This window comes from Leopardus geoffroyi, chromosome B1, assembly GCF_018350155.1.
Source record: "Leopardus geoffroyi isolate Oge1 chromosome B1, O.geoffroyi_Oge1_pat1.0, whole genome shotgun sequence".
Classification (NCBI taxonomy): Eukaryota; Metazoa; Chordata; class Mammalia; order Carnivora; family Felidae; genus Leopardus; species Leopardus geoffroyi.
Window position 1 is genome coordinate 79,099,549 of NC_059327.1, and position 19,726 is coordinate 79,119,274.

At 39.3% G+C, this 19,726-nt stretch overlaps 1 protein-coding gene and 1 pseudogene across 3 annotated transcripts in view; one reads left to right on the plus strand and one right to left on the minus strand.

Annotated features, from left to right (window-relative positions):
• Positions 1 to 19,726, minus strand: part of ARHGAP10 (Rho GTPase activating protein 10) — a 325,048-nt gene that overhangs the window by 59,587 nt on the left and 245,735 nt on the right. The window lies entirely within an intron of this gene.
• Positions 12,748 to 14,019, plus strand: LOC123591643 (annotated as a pseudogene).

Consider the following 19,726-nt stretch of genomic DNA (forward strand, 5'->3'; position numbering starts at 1 on the left):
ACAGAAGAATCCACTGGTCTTTACTGTGATAGGGAGATTACTAATATGTGTGCATACTCCCATCATCTTGAATAATAATAGTTGCAACTATTGGGTAGTTAAAATATACCTGACATATTCCTATGACCAACTGGTTGACCTACGAAGATTTGAACCCAGATTTCCTGATTCTAGTGTGGATGTGTTAGTCAGTGTGTTGCCCTGTCTCCAATGTTACCCAATCACATTAAGCCCCATTCATACTCTGTCCTCTTTGATGGTGGCCTAGCTCACATAACTATACTATCCATAAACACAAAGAGATTTAGCCAGAAGATGGTTGGAAACCAATGCCTACTCCCCTTAGTGAACATTTAACGTACAAGGAGGGACAAAAATAAAATTTCCAATCTTCTTTCCACAATATTTAGCTACAAAATAGCCAAATATTCCTTTCAGCTCCAGAGTCTATAGTGTGCTTAGACAAACACTCATCACCTTAAGGTTATATGACTCTAAGTTGGCACCAAGGTAGCATGAACCTTCCATCTGTAACATAACTTTAGAATTCAGCTACTGTGTGAACAGTACAAAAGAACTCTGAAAACTTTCCAGCTGTCTGTCTTCGAATCAGCTCTACCCCATGACTAAATATGGGTGTATTACAGAAAATTTAACTAGAATCGATAATAGGGACTGACAGTGAAATACCAGTTAGGTTCAGTCTAGACGCTGGAAATATTCTAAGGCTTCATGTTTATTCTGGTTCATTAAAACTCAGACTCTCAGAGCGAAAAGTACCCTACCTATCACTTAGGCCAAGCCCTTTTCTCACAGTTGAACAAACCAAGGCCCCTGTGGTTAAAGATTTGCTCATATTTATACCACTAGTTAGTGGTAAACTCAAGCTTTATTCCCAGACCAAGGCCTCAACGCCAACTGCTATTTCCCATCTGGCTGGCTCTGAACCTTTCTTTCCAAACACTATTCTTTATGCATGTGCCTCCTCATCAGGGGAGATTTTGCTTAATAGCTGCAACTCCTCAAAGTGCTTTCATATGCATTATCTGATGCAAACCTCAACACTTAGATCTGTGAGGCTGACATTGGACCCTGCTACAAGGTTTTGTTCAGAATCCTCCTGCTACCCATCAGCATGAGGCTCCTTCCATTATGTCACAGCAGACACTGAGAAGGGCAGCCAGGAAAAATGGGATGGGAAAAGGAAGGCAGGAGACGTTCTCAGTCCCAGCCTATTCATCCTACAGGCTCAGGCTTTCACTATGGCCCTGACTTACCATGAGCTTTTTGAAAGACAACTTCAATGTTGCTTTACAAACTCCCTCCCTGCCATAACCCACCCCTCCCCCCCACAAAAAAAAATAAAGCAAAGCAAAAAGTGTACTTTTTGGAATTTATCAGACTGCTAGGGTTCATGTTTTTCTTCCTTTCCAAGCTTTTAGCTTTAATTTCTTGAGACATTTTCAGACATCTTCCCAACTCCTAACGGCGTATACTGCATTAATTTCTTCAGCACTCCATGTGCTGTAAAACATACATAGAGTAATACATAATTGACTTTGGTTTTTATTACTTCAAGATTTTAGTAAATGACAACTTTTATCTACCAAACAGTATATAATGAAACACACCCCAGAACTACCTACCCTAAACCATGGGTATTTTCAGTGGCATTAACTGTGTATGCAACATCAGTGCCCTGGTATTTCCAGTGTTCATCAAAAACTGACAGAGGTAATAATAATAATAATTAACAACTCTGATACATCAGTAAGCAAATGGCATTAAGTAAAGGTTCACAGGCTCACTAAATAGCTTTCTCTCTAACCAATTCATAAGGTAAACTCCTGATTAAGCTGAAACTACATTGCTCTTACAGTCACGGTGTGAACATACATTCCCAGTTATAAAATGCTGTGTTTTCTGGTTTGCAAACCCTTAAAAACACTCCAGGTGCAGTTGTATCAGTTTGCACCTGCAAACATTTGGGAAACACAAGCATACAACCTTCTGAAGTCAGAAGAATACATTTTCCCAAACACAGCTGTAACTTTGACTTTCAAAACCCAAATGTCTACAAATATTCTTAACTAAATAAAAACCCAATGCCTACCTAGAATTTTTTTTTTCAATTTGTCTTTTGCTCACATACAAAAAGTTTACATTACAGTATAAAAGCCCAGAATAAAATTAACTCCTCCTCCAATTTTGGTGTAGAACTTCTTCCAATTTTTTTTTGTTCTTTTTCACCCTTTATCTTTCCAAAACTTTTCATTCCCTTAGAAATCACTTGGTCCTGGGGTGCATGGATGGCTCAGTTGCTTAAGTGTCTGACTTTAGCTCAAGTCGTGATCTCATGGTTCATGGGTTCAAGCCCCGGGTCGGGCTCTGTGCTGACAGCTCAGAGCCTTGGAGCCTGCTTCAGATTTTGTGTCTCCCTCTCTCTCTGCCCCTCCCCCCACTTATGCTCTCTCTTCCTTTCAAAAATAAACAAACATTAAAACAAAAATTTAAAAAAAACAATCACTTCGTCCTAACAGTAGTACAGAGGATCAGAACACAAGAAGCCTACCATTTGCAGTCCCCAAAGGCCTGAGGATCCACAAGGAGAGACCTCCCCAACACAGGACTAGCTCTAGCCATGACAAAAAGCAGGACCCTCCCTGAATGTTACCTGTGAAACTTTATACCCAATATAAGTAAACGTATTCAGAACTCACTGACTCATCTTTTTATGAACATTTCAAGGTGAATGACATTTTTCTTTTGGAATACAAGCTATGACCCCTCCTCGTTTAGTAGGCCACAATGACCATTTCCCTAGAAAGAAAGAATAAGCCATGGATCTATTTATTCTCTAAGAGGAAATGTGTGAATTTTAATCACAGTGAAGAAAACATCTCCTGAAGGCATGTATATGATTGTATTTATCAGAATCATCTAAAACCTCAAGTATGTGTGCCCCCAGGTATGGCCTACATATTTAAGAAATAGTGCAACACACTTTTTTTCCTCCATTTTAATGCTCATAAAAATGAAATGCCTAGGGGCACCTGGGTGGCTCAGTCGGTTAAGCATCCAACATCTAACTCTTGATTTTGGCTCAGGTAATAATCTCACAATCATGAGGTTGAGGCCCATGTGGGGCTCTGCACTGACAGTGTGGAGCCTGCTTGGGAGTCTCTCTCCCTCTCTCTCTCTCTGCCCTTCCCTCTGCTTGCTTGCTCTCTCTCTCTCTCAAAAAAAAAAAAAAAAAATGTCTAAGCAAAACCATGCTTTGAAGGTGGTCAATGGTAATTCTTTATGAGAAGCTGCATGGTGGGGGGACAGGGGATATTTACCAGCCTTCACATTAAATCAATAGCTTTAGGGGTGCCTGGGTGGCTCAGTCAGTTAAGCACAGACTTCGGCTCAGGTCATGATCTCACAGCTTGTGGGTTTCAGCCCCACATGGGGCTCTGTGCTGACAGCTCAGAGCCTGGAGCCTGCTTTGGATTCTGTGTCTCCCTCTCTCTCTGCCCCTCCCCCACTCTCTCTCTCTCTCTCTCTCTCTCAAAAAATAAATAAATATCAAAAAAAATTTTTTTGTTAATCAACGGCTTTAAAATTTATAGGAATAGTTTGGTAATAATGTAGGGGTCAGGGTACTGATCTCCCTTCTCCCATGCAATCAAAAATCCACATAGAACTTTTGACTTTCCAAAACCTTTAACTACTAATAGCCTAGTATTGACGAGAAGTCTTACTGATAACAAACAGTTGATCAACAAATATTTTGTGTGTCATATGTATTATACATTGTATTCTGAGAATAAAGTGAGCTAAAGTAAATGTTACTAAGAAAATCATAAGGGAAATACCATACTGTATCTTAAAAAAAAAAAAAAAAAAAACATGTGTAAGTGGAACTGCACAGTTGAAACTCATATTGTGCAAAGGTCAATTGTATAATTTATTCATGTTACAAAAGTGATAACTAACACATTACAGTCCTTGTAGAAGTTCCGGTAAACTCAAGGGGAAAAAACCTCTTTAAAGAAGATAAAAACCATCCATCATCCCACACACAGGAACATTTCTGTTAAAATTTTAATGACTATTCTTCAGAGCTTTTTTTTTTTCCATGTAACATTTGTCTCATTTTATTTTATTATTTTGGAGAGAGAAAGAGCGTACAAATGGGGGGGAGGGAGAGGGAGAGGGAGAGAGAGGGAGGGAGAGAGAGAGAGAGAGAGAGAGAGAGAGAGAGAGAGAGAGAATCCCAGGCAGACTCCATGCCCAGCGTGGAGCCAGATGCAAGGCCAATCTCACAACCCTGGGATAGTGATCTGAGCAGCAATCAAGAGTCGGATGCTCAACTGACTGAACCACCCAGGCGCTCCCCATTTATCTCATTTTAAATAAGTTAATATAAGATTGTAAAAATATATGGACCACAGTCTCCTAGAACTTGTCAGTATTCAGTCCATAGTTACACATGAGAGGTGGTGACCTCTGGCACAGACATCTGTTAGGAATAAGTTTTGGGCAAGATTCGATTTCTAAACACACTGGGATACAGCTAGATTTCACCTCCTAATTAAACGTTTCTAATTAGCAATTTAGAAATTATTCATGTGTAACTTTAGGAATATTCCAAGCAGCTCAATGTTTAGACCTTCACCTGCCAATTCAAATCTCTGTGGAAGTCACACATGCTGGCTACTAACACCATCTCCTTCAATATGCACTGCACAATTCATTTGAATAAGACTTAAATACGATAAAAGCATAATCTTTACCTAGTTCTTGCACCTTCAAAGGTGAGGCTCAAAAGGTTAATCCTTATATTTCTGAATTACACATCCGTTTGGAACTTGCTAACTCTCAGTTATTATAGCTACGTTTGAAGTGCAAAGGAGAAGATCTGCCTCAATTGATCTCACTTCTCTTACCACCAGTTTTGACACAAATGCCTTAAGTGCATTCCTTTGATTGGAAAGAAAGAATAGGATAAAACAGCAACAGAACCACATACAGAGAACAGAAACTCTTCATGTGTATTTCTGTTGACATTCTAATAATCAAGTGCTTGTTACTTATATCTGCATAAAATGTTTAGTACTTGTCAAATCGGGTCATGCAAGCTTATCTTTGTCACAAGATTATTCAAGAATCCAACACTGTCATCATTATATGTTTATTTACTCGGAGATGAGTGTATTATGTTTAAGATTTTTATGTAATTTAAATTCCAAATCATAAATGTAGAGGAGTCATCAATGAATACTATCACTAAAGGATAAAAGTCTACTGTGGAACAGGATTCTTAAATATTCTCAGGCTATCTCCTAATGGATCACCATTAATGACAAAGAGGAAAAAAAAGCTATTTTTACAATTAAGAAATCTGGCAGTCATCACTTCTGGCAGTTTTAAAATACAACCACAAATTCATGGACGCTCTTCCATCTATGTCTCTTCCCCTTGAATCTGGGCAGGCTCCTGACCTTGCCAACCAACAGCATATGCATTAGTGATGCTAGAGGAATGTGGATACTAGATTATAAAAGGTCCTACCATGTCTGCCCTCATGGATAGAACACTCCCTTAGGCTGCCATGCTGTGTAAGGAAGCCCAAGCTATGTGAAGAAGCTTGTGTAGGAGATTCTGCTCACTAGTCTCAGAAGAGCCTTGCCTCTGAGTCACCCTAACCCAGGCACCAGATGTAAGTACAAAGCCTCCAGATGATCCCAGCCCATAGCCATTCAAATGTCCCAGCTGGTTTGCTTAGAATAATCAAGATCATTTACCTCCCAAAAATACATAACCTGAATATAACCATGAAGAAAGATTAAAATTAAAGATCATTTTATAAAACAACTGGTCTAGACTTCCAGGGAAGATGGTGGAGTAGTAGGACCCTAAGTCCACCCCATCTCACAGACAACTCAACTCAAAAAGACCCACATGAGGGCAAATAAACCAGAAAACGACCCAAAGACTGGCAGAACAGACTTCACAGCTAAATGTAGAGAAGAAGCCACATTGAAAAGGGTAGGAAAGGCAGAGACATGGTCGGGAATCAAATGGACCCACAGGACTGTCCACAAGAGGAAGAGACATGATGGGCATGGAGAGGTTAGAGGACTAGACCCCACCACACCAGGTACCCCAGGCATGGGGAACACACACTGGGAAAAGGAATCCCTGTAACATTTGGCTCTGAAGGGGCCTGGCTTCACAAGTTCTTACAATTGGTGGGGCTTAGCCTCTGGAACTTTAAAAATTGGTGGGCTCAGCTCTGGGAGCTGGAGGGTGAGGAAACGGAGTTCCCAACCTTAGCACAACAAACAGCCCTGCTGTGATACAGTATAGAAGCAGCATTTTGAAGAACACCAGGCATATACATGAAAGAAATTTATTTACTAATCTCAGAGCAAGTGCTGCAGAGGGAAGAGATCTTTGGGAGACATCTCCAAGAACAAAAGAGCTACTGGCATACCCTCCCTGCTTCCCAGTCCAGGTATACAGACACTTGCTGGAACCAGCACAGGGCCAACATTCTCCATCTAGCTTGCTAAAAGCACCTCTGCCCAGTGCACTTCTGTGGATATACTCCCCCACAACCCGGCTGGCCTCAGCAGGAATTTTCCCAAGCTGCTGCAAGCCTTGCTGCCATTGTGCACCCTGCCCCCATATCATCCTGCAGCCCTGCCCCCTCCAATAAACCCTGGGCCAGAGCCCATCCAAAGTGGTGCCATATAAGCCTGGCACTGGGCAATCAGCCCTGACAGTGGCCAACACCACTCCAAAGCGACCCCTGCCCAGGGAGAGGGGAAGATTACTACATACACTACTCTAACTGTGGCCTGAGTAGTGGGCTAGGGGCAGACATTACATCTAACTGCAGGATACGTCCACCAACAAAAGCTTCACAACGGACAAGTCAGGGAAGGTGCCCTGTAGTTTGGTGGTACTGTATCTCTGGAAAGTGCATGGGCTGACTCAACTCAAGCCCAAGGGAGCCTCAGACTGGCCCACTAACAACACAGGTACAAAACCCTGTCCACAACGGGGATGACTGCATTGAACAAAGGCAAATCAGCCACAATAGTAGGTCACAAACAACACACATAGGATGCACTCATGAAACGCCAGGTCCTGGTGAATAGCAGACATTGCATTTCAGGGCACTACAGGACCTCTCATTCATAGGCCATTACTTTCAACAACAGTAGACATAGCTGACTTCACTAAATACACACAGAGAATTAGACAAAATGAGGACACAAAGGAATATGTTCCAAGTGAAAGAACAGGAAAATCACAGCAAGAGACCTAAGGAAAATGGAGACCTAAGGAAAATGTCCAATAGAGAATTTAAAGTAATAGCAATAAAGATACTCACTGGACTTGAGAAAAGAGTAGAAGACTTCAGTGAAACCCTCAACAAAGAGACAAACATAAAACAACCAATTAGAGATGAAGAACTCAATAACTGAAATTAAAAAATACAGTATAGGGAATAAATAGTAGACTAGAGGAAGCAGAAGAACAGATCAGCGACCTGGAGGACAGAGTGATGGAAAGCAATCCACCTAACAGGAGAGAGGAAAAATAATAATAAAAAATGAAAATAGACTAAGGGAACTCAGTGACAACATCAAGGTTAATAGCATTCATATAATAGGGACCCTGGAAAGAGAAGAAAGTAAAGGGGGACAGAAAACTTATTTGAAGAAATAATAGTTGACAAATTCCCAAATCTGGTGAAGGAAACAGAAATCCAGATCCAGGAGGCACAGAGACCCCCCCAACAAAATCAACCCAAGGAGGTTGACACCAAGACACACAGTAATTAAAATGGCAAAAAGTGCTGATAAAGAGAGAATTTAAAAATTTTTTTTTTCAACGTTTATTTTTTTTTTTGGGACAGAGAGAGACAGAGCATGAACGGGGGAGGGGCAGAGAGAGGGAGACACAGAATCAGAAACAGGCTCCAGGCTCTGAGCCATCAGCCCAGAGCCCGACGCGGGGCTCGAACTCACGGACCGCGAGATGGTGACCTGGCTGAAGTCGGACGCTTAACCGACTGCGCCACCCAGGCGCCCCAAGAGAGAATTTTTAAAGCAGCAAGAGAAAAGAAACAGTTACATACAAGGGAAAGCCAATAAGGCTATCAGCTGATTTTTCGGCAGGAACTCTTCAGGTCAGAAGGGAGTACCATAATATATTCAAAGTGCTAAAAGGAAAAAAACTTGCAACCAAGAATTCTGTATCCAGAAAGGCTATCATTCAGAATAGAAGGACAGAAAGTTTCCCAGGCAAAACAATTTAAAGGAATTTACGACCACTAAACAAGCCCTAAAAGAAATGTTCAAGGAGACTCTTTGAGTAGAAAGGAAACACCCTAAGTAGGAGTGTGAAAAGTAGGATGCACAAAGCAGTAAAATTAAATATATCCACAAAAATTCAGTCAAGGGATTCACAGAATAAAAGGATATAAAGTCTGGCACCATATACCTAAAACATCGGGGGGAAAAAGAGTGAAGAATGGGTTCAAACTTAAGCAACCATGAACTTAATATAGAATGCTATATGCACAAGATGTTATATGCAAACCTAATCAAAACCACAAATAAAAAAACAGTAATAGATACGCAAACACTAAAGACAAAGGAATCCAAATATATCACTAAAGAAAATCAACAAACCATGAAAGAGTGCAAGAGAACAAAGTAACAGAGAAGAATAATAAAAACAGCCATTGAGCAAGTGACAAAATGGCTACAAATACCTATCAATAATTACTTTGAATGTAAATGGACTAAATGTTCTAATCAAAAGACATAGAGTGATAGAATAAACAAAAAAGCAAGACCCATCTACATACTGCCTACAACAGACTCATTTCAGACCTAACAACACAGGCAGACTGAAAGTGAAGGGATGGAAAAGCATTTATCATGCAAATGGAGGTGGAAAAGAATGCTGAGATAGCAATACTTATATTGGACAAAATGGCCTTTAAAACAAATACTGTAACAAGGGACAAAAAAGGACACTATATAACATAAAGGGAACAATCCAACAAGATGTAACAGTTGTAAATATTTATGCACTCAAAATGGGAGCACCCAAGTTTATAAAGCAGCTAATAACAAACAAAAAGGAAATAATAAATAGTAATACAATAGTAGTAGGGACTTTAACACCTCCTTTACATGAATGGCTAGACCAGACAGAAAATCAACAAGGAAACAGTATCTTTGAACAACACATTGGACCCCATGTATCTAACAGATATATTCAGAATATTCAGTCCTAAAGTAGCATTATAGACCATTCTACAGATCAGATCACATATTTGGCCACAAAACAAATCTCAACAAAGTCACAAAGACTGAACTTAGACTATGCATCTTTTCTGATCACAATGCGATGAAACTAGAAATAAACCACAAGAAAAAATTTAGGAAAAAAAACACATGGAGGTTAAATAACATGCTACTAAACAATGAGTAAGTCAGCCAATAAATCAAAGAGGAAATCAAATAATACATGGAGACAAATGAAAATGAAAACACAACACTCCCAACATCTTTGGAATACAGCAAAAGCTGTTAAAGAGGGAGGTTTGTAGCAATACAGGCCTACCTCAAGAAGCAAGAAAAATCTCAAACAACCTAATCTTACACTTAAAGGAACTAGAAAAAGAATAACAAACAAAACCACAAACCAACAGTAGGAAGGAAGTAATAAAGACTAGAGCAAAAATAAACAAAATAAAAACTAAAAAAAAAAAAAAAAAAAAAAAATAGAACAGATCAATGAAACCAGAAGCTGGTTCTTTGAAAAGATCAACACAACTGATAAACCTTTCACTAGATTCATAAAAAGAAACAGAGAGAGAAGATTCAAATAAAAAAAAAAAAAAAACAGAAATGAAAGAGGAGAAATAAAAACCTGACACTCAGAAATACAAAGGATTATAAAAGAATATTATGAAAAATTATATGCCAACAAATTGAACAACCTAGAAGGAGTGGACAAATTCCTAGAAACATATAGCATCCCAAAACTAAATCAGGAAGAAGAAAATTTGAACAGATTGAATACTAATTACCAGAAATGAAACTGAATCAGTAATCAAAAAACTTCCAACAAGGGGCACCTGGGTGGCTCAGTCAGCTAAGGGTCTGACTCTTGATTTTAGCTGAGGTCATGACCTCACAGTTCATGAGTTCAAGCCCCACATCAGGCTCTGTACTGATAGCACATAGCCTGCGTGGATTCTCTCTCTCTCTGCCCCTACCCTGTTTGTGAGCATTCTCTCAAAAATAAGTAAATAAACAGTAAAAAAAAAAAAAAAAAAAAAAAAACTTCCAACAAATAAAAGTCCAGAACCAGATACCTTCACAGGTGAATGCCATCAAACATTTAAATAAAAGTTAATGCCTATTGTTCTCAAATTATTCCAAAAAATAGAAGGAGGAAATCTTCCAAATTCTTTCTATGAGGCCAGCATTACCATGATACTAAAACCAGATAAAGATACTACCAAAAAAAGAGAACTACAGACCAATATCTCTGATGAACACAGATGCAAAAATCCTCAACAAAATATTAGTAAACCAAATCCAACAATACATTTTAAAAAATCATTCACACACACATACACACAATCAATCACCACGATCGAGTGGGATTTATATCTAGGATGCAAGTGTACTTCAATATTCACAAATCAATCCACATAATACATCAACAAGATAAAGGATAAAAACCATAGTATCATTTCCATAAATGCAGAAAAAGCATTTGGCAAAGGACAACACCCATTCATGATAAAATCCTTTACAAAAAAAATTGGTTTAGAGGGAACATATCTCAGAAAAAAGGCCACATATGAAAAACCCACCGCTAACATCATCCTCAATGGTGAAAAACTGAGAGCTTTCCCCCTAAGATTGGGAACAAGACAAGGATGTCCACCCCTACTATTTTTATTCAAGATAGTACTGGAAATTCTAGCCACACCAACCAGACAACAAAAAGAAGTAACAGGCATCCAAATTAGTAAGAAAGGATGAAGATTTTCACTACTTGCAAATGATACACTATATATAGAAAACCCAAAAGACTCCACCAAAAAACTACTATAACTGATAAATGCATTCAGTAAAGTCACAGGATACAAAATCAATACACAGAAATCCATCCACTGCATTTTTATACACTAATAATGAAGCACCAAAAGGAGAAATTCGTAAAACAATCTGATTTAGCATTACAGCAAAAATTATAAAATACTTAGGGATAAAACCCAACCAAGGAGGTGAAAGACCTGCACTCTGAAAACTACAAAACTTTGATGAAAGAAATTGAAGACAACACAAATGGAAAAAATATCCATGTTTGTGGACTGGAAGAACAAATATTTTTTAAACATCTGCATTATCCAAAACAATTTACACATTTAATGCAATCTGTATCAAAATATCAACAGCATTTTTCACAGAACTAGAATAATCCTGAAATTTGTATGGAACCCAAAAAAGACTCCAAATAGCCAAAGCAATCTTGAAAAGGGAGAACAAAACTGGAGGTGTGGCAATCCCAGATATCAAGATATACTACAGAGCTGTAGTGATCAAAACATTATGGCACTGCCACAAACCTAGGCACATAGATCAATGGAACAGATAGAGAGCCCAGAAATACTCACATGATTATACAGACAATCTTCAACAAAAGAGGCAATATGCAATGGGAAAAAGGCTCTTCAACACATAGTGTTGGGAAAACTGGACAATTACATGCAAAAGAATGAAACTTGACCACTTTCTTATACCATACACAGAAACAAACTCAAAATAAAGATCTAAATGTGAGACATGAAAACATAAAAATCCTAGAAGGGAGCACAGGCAGTAATTTCTCTGACACTGGCAATAGCATTATTTTTCTAAATATGTATCCTGGTAGGAATGCAAACTGGTGCAGCCACTGTGGGAAAGAGTAAGAAGGTTTATAAAAAAGCTAAAAATAGAGCTACCATATGATCCAGTAATCCTATTACTGGGGTATTCGCCCAAAGAATACAAAAACACTAATTTGAAAAAATTTATGCACCCCTATGTTGACTGCAGCATTATATATAGTAGCCAAATTACAGCAGCAGCCCAAGTGTCCATCGGTAGATGAATGAATAAAGAGGTGGTATATAAATGCAAAATGGAGTATTATTCAGCCATAAAAAAGAACATGGATGGATCTAGAGGGTATAATGCTAAGTGAAATAAGTCAGAGAAAGACAAATACTATAGGATTTCACTCGTATGTGGAATTTAAGCAACAAATGAACAACAACAACAACAAAAAATAGAGACAAACCAAAAAACAGACTCTGAACTATAGACAGAACTAACTAATGGTTACCAGAGGGCAGGTGGTTGGCAGATAAGTAAAATAGGTGACAGGGATTAAAGAATACACTTACCGTGATGAATTCTAATACGTAGAAATGTTGTATCGCTATATTGTACACCAACCAAAACTAAGAGAACACCGTATGTTAACTATATAGAATTAAAATTTAAAAATCAAAACAAAACAACTGGTCTATACTCTTCAAAAGTACTAGTATCATGAAAGACAGAGACTGAGGAAATATTCTAAATTAAAGGAAACTAAGGAGACATGCCAATTATTAAACACAATTCAATACACTGGACTGGATCCTGCATGGATGAAAATATTTCCACAAAAGGTATCCTGGGGGCACCTAGCTGGCTCGGTTAGTAGAGCATGTGACTTTTGATCTCAGGATCATGAGTTCAAGCCCCATGTTGGACCCAGAGATTACTTAAAAAGAAAAAAAAAAGCTATCATGTAACAACTAATTAAGTATGAATATGGATTGCTCAGTCCAGTGCTTCTCAAATATTCATACACATACAAATCAGGGGTCTTCTTAAATACAGATTCTGGGCAGCTGACACTGTCTTCTTCGCATGGCTCTTAACAGCATTTCTCTTTGGGCACAATGGCAATTCATAAGGAAAAACTGATTGCACCAGTCGCAGAAGAGGAGGCAACCATCCCAAACAATAAGATCACTCAAGTGGGTGTTGGACAAGTTGGTATGGCATGTGTCATCAGCATTCTAGGACAGTCTCTGGCTGGTGAACTTGCCCTTGGATGTTTTGGAAGATAAATGCAAAGGACAAACAAAGGGTCTGCAACATGGGAGCTGATTTCTTGAGACACCTAAAATTGTGGCAGATAAAGATTACTCTGTGACAGCCAATTCTAAGATTGTGGTGGTAACTGCAGGAGTCCGCAGAAGGAGGGGGAGAGCCAGCTCAACCTGGTGCAGAGGAATGTTAATGTCTTCAAATTCATTATTCCTCAGAGAGTCAAGTACAGTCCTGATTGTATCATAATTGTGGTCTCCAACCCAGTGAATATTCTTACATGTTACCTAGAAGTTAAGTGGACTGCCCAAGTGCTGTGTGATTGGAAGTGGGTGTAATCTGGATTCTGCCAGATTTCACTATCTTATGGCTGAAAAACTTGGCGCTCATCCCAGCAACTGCCATGGATGGATTTTGGGAGAACATGGTGACTCAAGTGTGGCTGTGTGGAGGGAGTGAATGTGGCAGATGTTTCTCTCCAGGAACTGAATCCAGAAATGGGAATAGCCAATGACAGTGAAAACTGGAAGGAAGTGCATAAGATGGTGGCTGAAAGTGCCTACAAAGTCATCAAGCTAAAAGGATATACCAACTGGGCTGCAGGACTAAGTGTGGCTGATCTTATTGAATCCATGTTGAAAAATCTATCCAGGATTCATCCAGTGTCAAGGGACTGTATGGCATTGAGAATGAAGTCTTCCTGAGCCTTCCATGCATCCTGAACACTCAGGGATTAACCAGTGTTATCAACCAGAAGGTGAAGGATGATGAGGTTGCTCAGCTCAAGAAAAGTGCAGATACTTTGTGGGACATCCAGAAAGACCTAAAAGACCTGTGACTTCTGGATTCTAAAAATTTTAAACTACAACATGATGTACGGTGAGCCTTTAGCTTTTTCATCCATATTATAGGGATCACAGTTTGCTTTTATCCTCCTAAATATGTGAATCTGGGCTCACAGAATCGAAGCCCATGCTTTGTTTGGTGCTTGCAATATGAACTCTTGAGCAAATAAAATTAATTATCATAGTGTGCTTCTAAATAAATAAAACATTAAATAAATAAGTGCATATTCTGATTCAGCAGGCCTGGAGTAGGGCCCCAAATTCTCATTTCTAACAAATTCCCAGTTAGTGTCAATGTGTTGGGACTGTGGGTCACCCTTAGTGTCACAATACATTAAATAACAATACAGTGTCAGTTTCAAACTTCCTGAATTTTTCCTTGTTTTTGGAAGACACATACTGAAGTTTTTAGAAATGAAAGGGGTCATAAATAAATCAAACTTCATCTCAAATGGTTCAACAGCAATAATAATAATAATAATAATAATAATAATGTAATTACACTGTATGGGGACAGGAAATACAAATGTTTATTGCATCATGCTGCAACCTTTCTGTGGATCTGAAATTTTTCAAAAGAAAGGCTATTATGTAAATTAATATCAATAACCCTACAAAGCTGCTATTTTTATTTCAATGATATAGATGAGGAAACAGAGATGCCTAAAGAGATTAAATAACTTGTATACAATCATATTACTAGTAAAGGGCCGCAAGGTCATAAAGTTAAGTGATAATGTTTTTGCTATTAAATATAACACGACCTTGGGAAAGCAACACCATTATAGGTCTGTTTCCTGATCCAGCTAAATGCGGTCTGGTTGCACCAGACCACATGATGTCTAGCATCTCAAACACCATCACTCCCATACGTCAATGCACCCTTCAATCACTAATATCCTCCTACACTTCATCTGGGCAGGTTTTTATCTCTCTACCTTCATGGTAGAATGAAAGAGCAAAAGGAAATGTATCTAAAAAACATATCCATATGACCAACACCAAATCGCAGACATCTATGACATTTTGAATTGGTTAGCCATATGAAATAGAATTTCAAAAATTTTAAAAAGTTCAGGAGGTGAGCCACACATTCTCTCCAAGGAATAGCACTGTCCCTTATCTGAATACCAGACTTAGGTTTCATGAAAGGAGACTTCAAAATATTCCACATAAAGTAATGTATGCTTCCATCATTTGAGGTCCTGAAAGGAAAGCCTTCTCACAAAGCCAAAGATATTTTCAAAAATTTAATCTTAACTCCACAACAAAACAAAAACATAGTATCCATGAATGAAGCAAAGGAACTGAAGCAGAGGAAATCCTTCTGACAAATGGAGATCCCAAAGTGCACTTAGATTTACTAGTAAAGGAATGGTGATCACTTGGAGAAGCAGACAAGGGATAACTAGAAATTACCACAGGTTAACTAGGAACCTGCCAATTAATTTCTATTCAGGTTGGGAAACATAGACACTCTGTATATTTAGATTCTAACAAGGTCTTTAAAACTGTCACTCGATATAATATCCTTGCATACACAATGAAGAAATGTCTCCTAGTCAGAAGTTCTTAAAATTCATCATCTCAGGATCTCTTTATACTACAAAAATTACTAGGATCCCAAAGAACTTTTATGTCTATTGACATCCTTAGTATTAGAAATAAAAAATGAAATTTATGAGAAATTTTAGAGGCACCTGGGTGGCTCAGTTGGTTAAGTATCCAACCTCAGCTCAGGTCATGATCTCACAGTTCATGGATTCCACGTCGGAATCTGTGCTAACAGCTCAGAGCCTGGAGCCTGCTTCAGATTCTGTTGTCTCCCTCTCTCGCTGCCCCTCCCCCACTCATTTTCATTTTTTCTCTGTCTCTCAAAACTAAACATTAAAAAAATTCTTTTGATTTTTACATGTATTATTAGTTGATTAAAATAATATGCCAATTACATATTAACATGTTTTATGAAAAAATAACTTTTCTAATAGAAAATAATTTAGTAAGAGAAATTGTATTGTTTTCAATTTGGAAAATCTCTTTTTTAAAGTTTATTTCTTTATTTAGAGAGAGGGAGGGAGAGAGAATCCTAAGCAATCTCCATGCTGTCAGCACAGAGCCAGATAAACTGTGAACTCACGAACCATGACATCATGACCTGAGCCAAAATCAAGAGTCAGATGCTTAACTGACTGAGCCACCCACATGCCCCAAAACTCTCTTTAATGTCAGATGTAAAAAAAAGGCAGCTAGATTCTCATATCTGCTATTGCATTCAATCTGTTTCCGTATTAGATGTCACGTCACCTCTGGAAAACTCCACTCTACCCCACTCCACTCTGTAAAAGAATGAGTGGAAAAGGCAATCATCATAAAAAGAGCTCTGACCCCAGAGACCCCAAAAAGGACCTCAGGGGACCCCCGGTTGACCCTTTGAGAATCACTGTCTTATGTGCTAATGTAATAAGTCTGATTAGCATAATTAAAAATATCATATTCACCAGACACTGTTTCCAACAACCACATTAATCTTGACAAGGACTTCTCAACCTCAGCACCCTTGACATTTTGGGTCTGATTCTTGTTGGAGGCACCATCCTATGCATGGTTAGCAGTACCTCTGGCCTCTACCCGGTAGAAACCCATACCAACCCCACTCAGTTCTAACAATCAAAAATGTTTCCACACATCGCCAAATGTCCCCTGGGAGTTGAGATCCACCACTGTAAATCTAGAGAAATACTTCTAGTGTTATGCCTCAGAGCTCTAACTCAGTATTTGTTGTCTTCATACAGGACACAAAACTGGAGAGATACTGAACAATTTCCTGTTCAAGAAGTATGCCCAAGCATTTTTCAGTAGGTTGGAAACAAACAGACCAGCAATACAGGATTCAAAAGAAAAAACTATCTGGGAAGTTCTTGAACCTGTATAAAAAGCAGCCACACAAGTATAGTATGAGAACATATGCCTCAGCCACAGTGGTGAGTAAAGTCAATGTGTACAGGAAGGCCAGAGTGAGGACACACATGTCATGACTGGCAAACTGAGAACATCTCAAGTAGAATTAACACATCCTACACCTAGAACGAGGAAGATGTTGATCCCAACTGCACACCTTACTGACCAGACCACATTAGGGCAACTCAACTCAATTCTGACAATATCCAGCCAGAGATGGCATCAGATCCCACAGGTTAAGGGCTTAGTCCCACAAGACTGTCCCTCAACCCTCTCATCCCCAACCCCCTCTGCTTCAGATACCAACTGTAAGACCAGATTGTTACATGGGCTTCTGACTGGCTATAAATCAGAGGTTCTCATGACCCACTCCTTGGATTCAATTTATTTGCTAGAGTGGTTCACAGAACTCAGTAAACCGGTTTAATCACTAGATAACTGGTTTATTACAAAGGATATTAAAGGATATAAATCAACATCCAGATGAAGAGACACATAGGGTGAGGTGCCACATGAAGAGAGTTTCTGTCCGCATAGAGTCTAGGATCCAGCACCATGGAATGTGGGAACCCTTCTGGTTCCCCAAACTGGAAGCGCTTGGAAACCCTCTGCTTTGGGGTTCATTATGAAGACTTCATTACATAGGCACCACTGATTAAATCACCAGCCACCAGCAACTGATTTGACCTCCAGCCTCTCTTCTCCCAGCCAAATCAGGGGTAGGACTAAAGTTTCAATCCTCTATTCACTGTTGGTTCTCTGGCAACCAGCCCCCCATCCTTACGTACTTTTCAAAAGGCACCTTGGTTACATAAATCCAGTCCTAGTAGAGAAAGCTTTTCATGAATAACAAGACATCCATTTCACCTGAAGCAATTCAGGAACTGAAGACAAGAGATCAAATATAACAAAGATGCTCCCATTGCTCTTATGGCTCAGGAAATTCCAAGGGTTCTGGGAACTGGGAGCCAGGAACTGTGGATGAAGACTAAATATGTATTTCTTAGTATAAACCACAGCACAATGTGACCAGGAAAGTGGGAAATTCAAAGCAAAGTCATGCAACTTGCCAATTCTAAAAAACCGATACTAACAAACCATCATGTGAAAGAGATATTCACCTTGTACTGGGCCCAGAGATTAAAACCAGGGCTAATGGGTTAAGAATGTAAGAAGGCATATGTCAACCGAATATAAGGGGGAAAACCTTCTGAACTGTGTGAAGTTACACAACTCTTGGGCAGTTAATTTGGGAGAGAATGAGTTCCATGTCACCAAAGTTTTACAAGGTAAGACTAGGAGCATTCCAAAAGAGGCTCCGACACTACATGCAGGGCTTGAAAAGTTGACCCATGAATCTACGAATAAGAAAATATATGCCCATCCCCCAAAGCCTGTCTCACTCACCAAGCTATGTGAGCCAAGTGACTGACTCCGCAATACAGAAACAAGCTCTGTCAAACTGACCTGCCACCCTTCCCTGCAGGACAGAGTAACCTCTCCCCAACCCCTGATAAATACACAGTGTACCATGCTGAGACATGAGCTCCCTTAGTTTCTGCTTCAAGTCAGGCATACTGTGGGTTCTGATTATACCCAAGATGCACGGTTAACATGACAAAGGGGTGGCCCTGACTATTTAGGGAGTAATCTCGTTTTACCATCCCCTCTATTCTGGTTTTCCCTTTCCACAGGAAGAATGTGTCAGATATTAATAAATACGTGACAAAGATTTGTGAACTGTTACCATTTCATAAATACACTCATTGCAAATAAAGTCATCCTTATTTGACCCCTGAAACGGTGATCTTACAGTTCCACGGACATGGATAGAGATGTTTGCTGAAGAGCATGATGATTGGCCCCCTTGAAGTTTCCTAAGAACCACAGCACACCAATAGGTATTTTAACCTTATTTTCCTATTTCCTAGTATGCAAAAGTATGTCAACAAAACAGAACGAGAAAACTAGATAGGTACTATAGCAGTAACACTGAATACTGCTCCAAAAGAGGCCAGAGTCCCAGGGATAAGTAAAGTCTGTGTTGGGGAAGAATGAGCAGGGGGAGCGCAGGGAGGCAGAAACCTCAGCCAACTGGCTAAAGCTCTAAAACTGGGGAAAATAATATGAGAACTAATTACCTGATTGTGCTCTGTATTTTCATTTTTAGAACTTTTATCGTATGAAAAGATGCAGATAACGTGTTGCTCTTTAAATATATAACCTTTAGGGGCAGTTTGGTGGCTCAGTAGGTTAAGCATCTGACTCTTGATTTCGGCTTAGGTCATAGTCTCATGGTCATGGGTTTAAGCCCCACATAGGGCTCTGTGTGGAGCATGGAGCCTGCTTGGGATTCTCCACCTCCCTCTAAACAAACATTAAATATATAACCTTTAAAAATATTTCCTTTTCTGGGGCGCCTGGGTGGCGCAGTCGGTTAAGCCTCCGACTTCAGCCAGGTCACGATCTCGCAGTCCGTGAGTTCGAGCCCCGTGTCAGGCTCTGGGCTGATAGCTCAGAGCCTGGAGCCTGTTTCCGATTCTGTGTCTCCCTCTCTCTCTGCCCCTCCCCTGTTCATGCTCTGTCTCTCTCTGTCCCAAAAATAAATAAACGTTGAAAAAAAAAAATTAAAAAAAAAAATTTCCTTTTCTACCTAAAACACCCCCCCCCCCGGAAGTCAATAGGGACACAGAATTCACTAAACCAAAATTCATGTTCAGTGACATAATGGGATATTCCTTC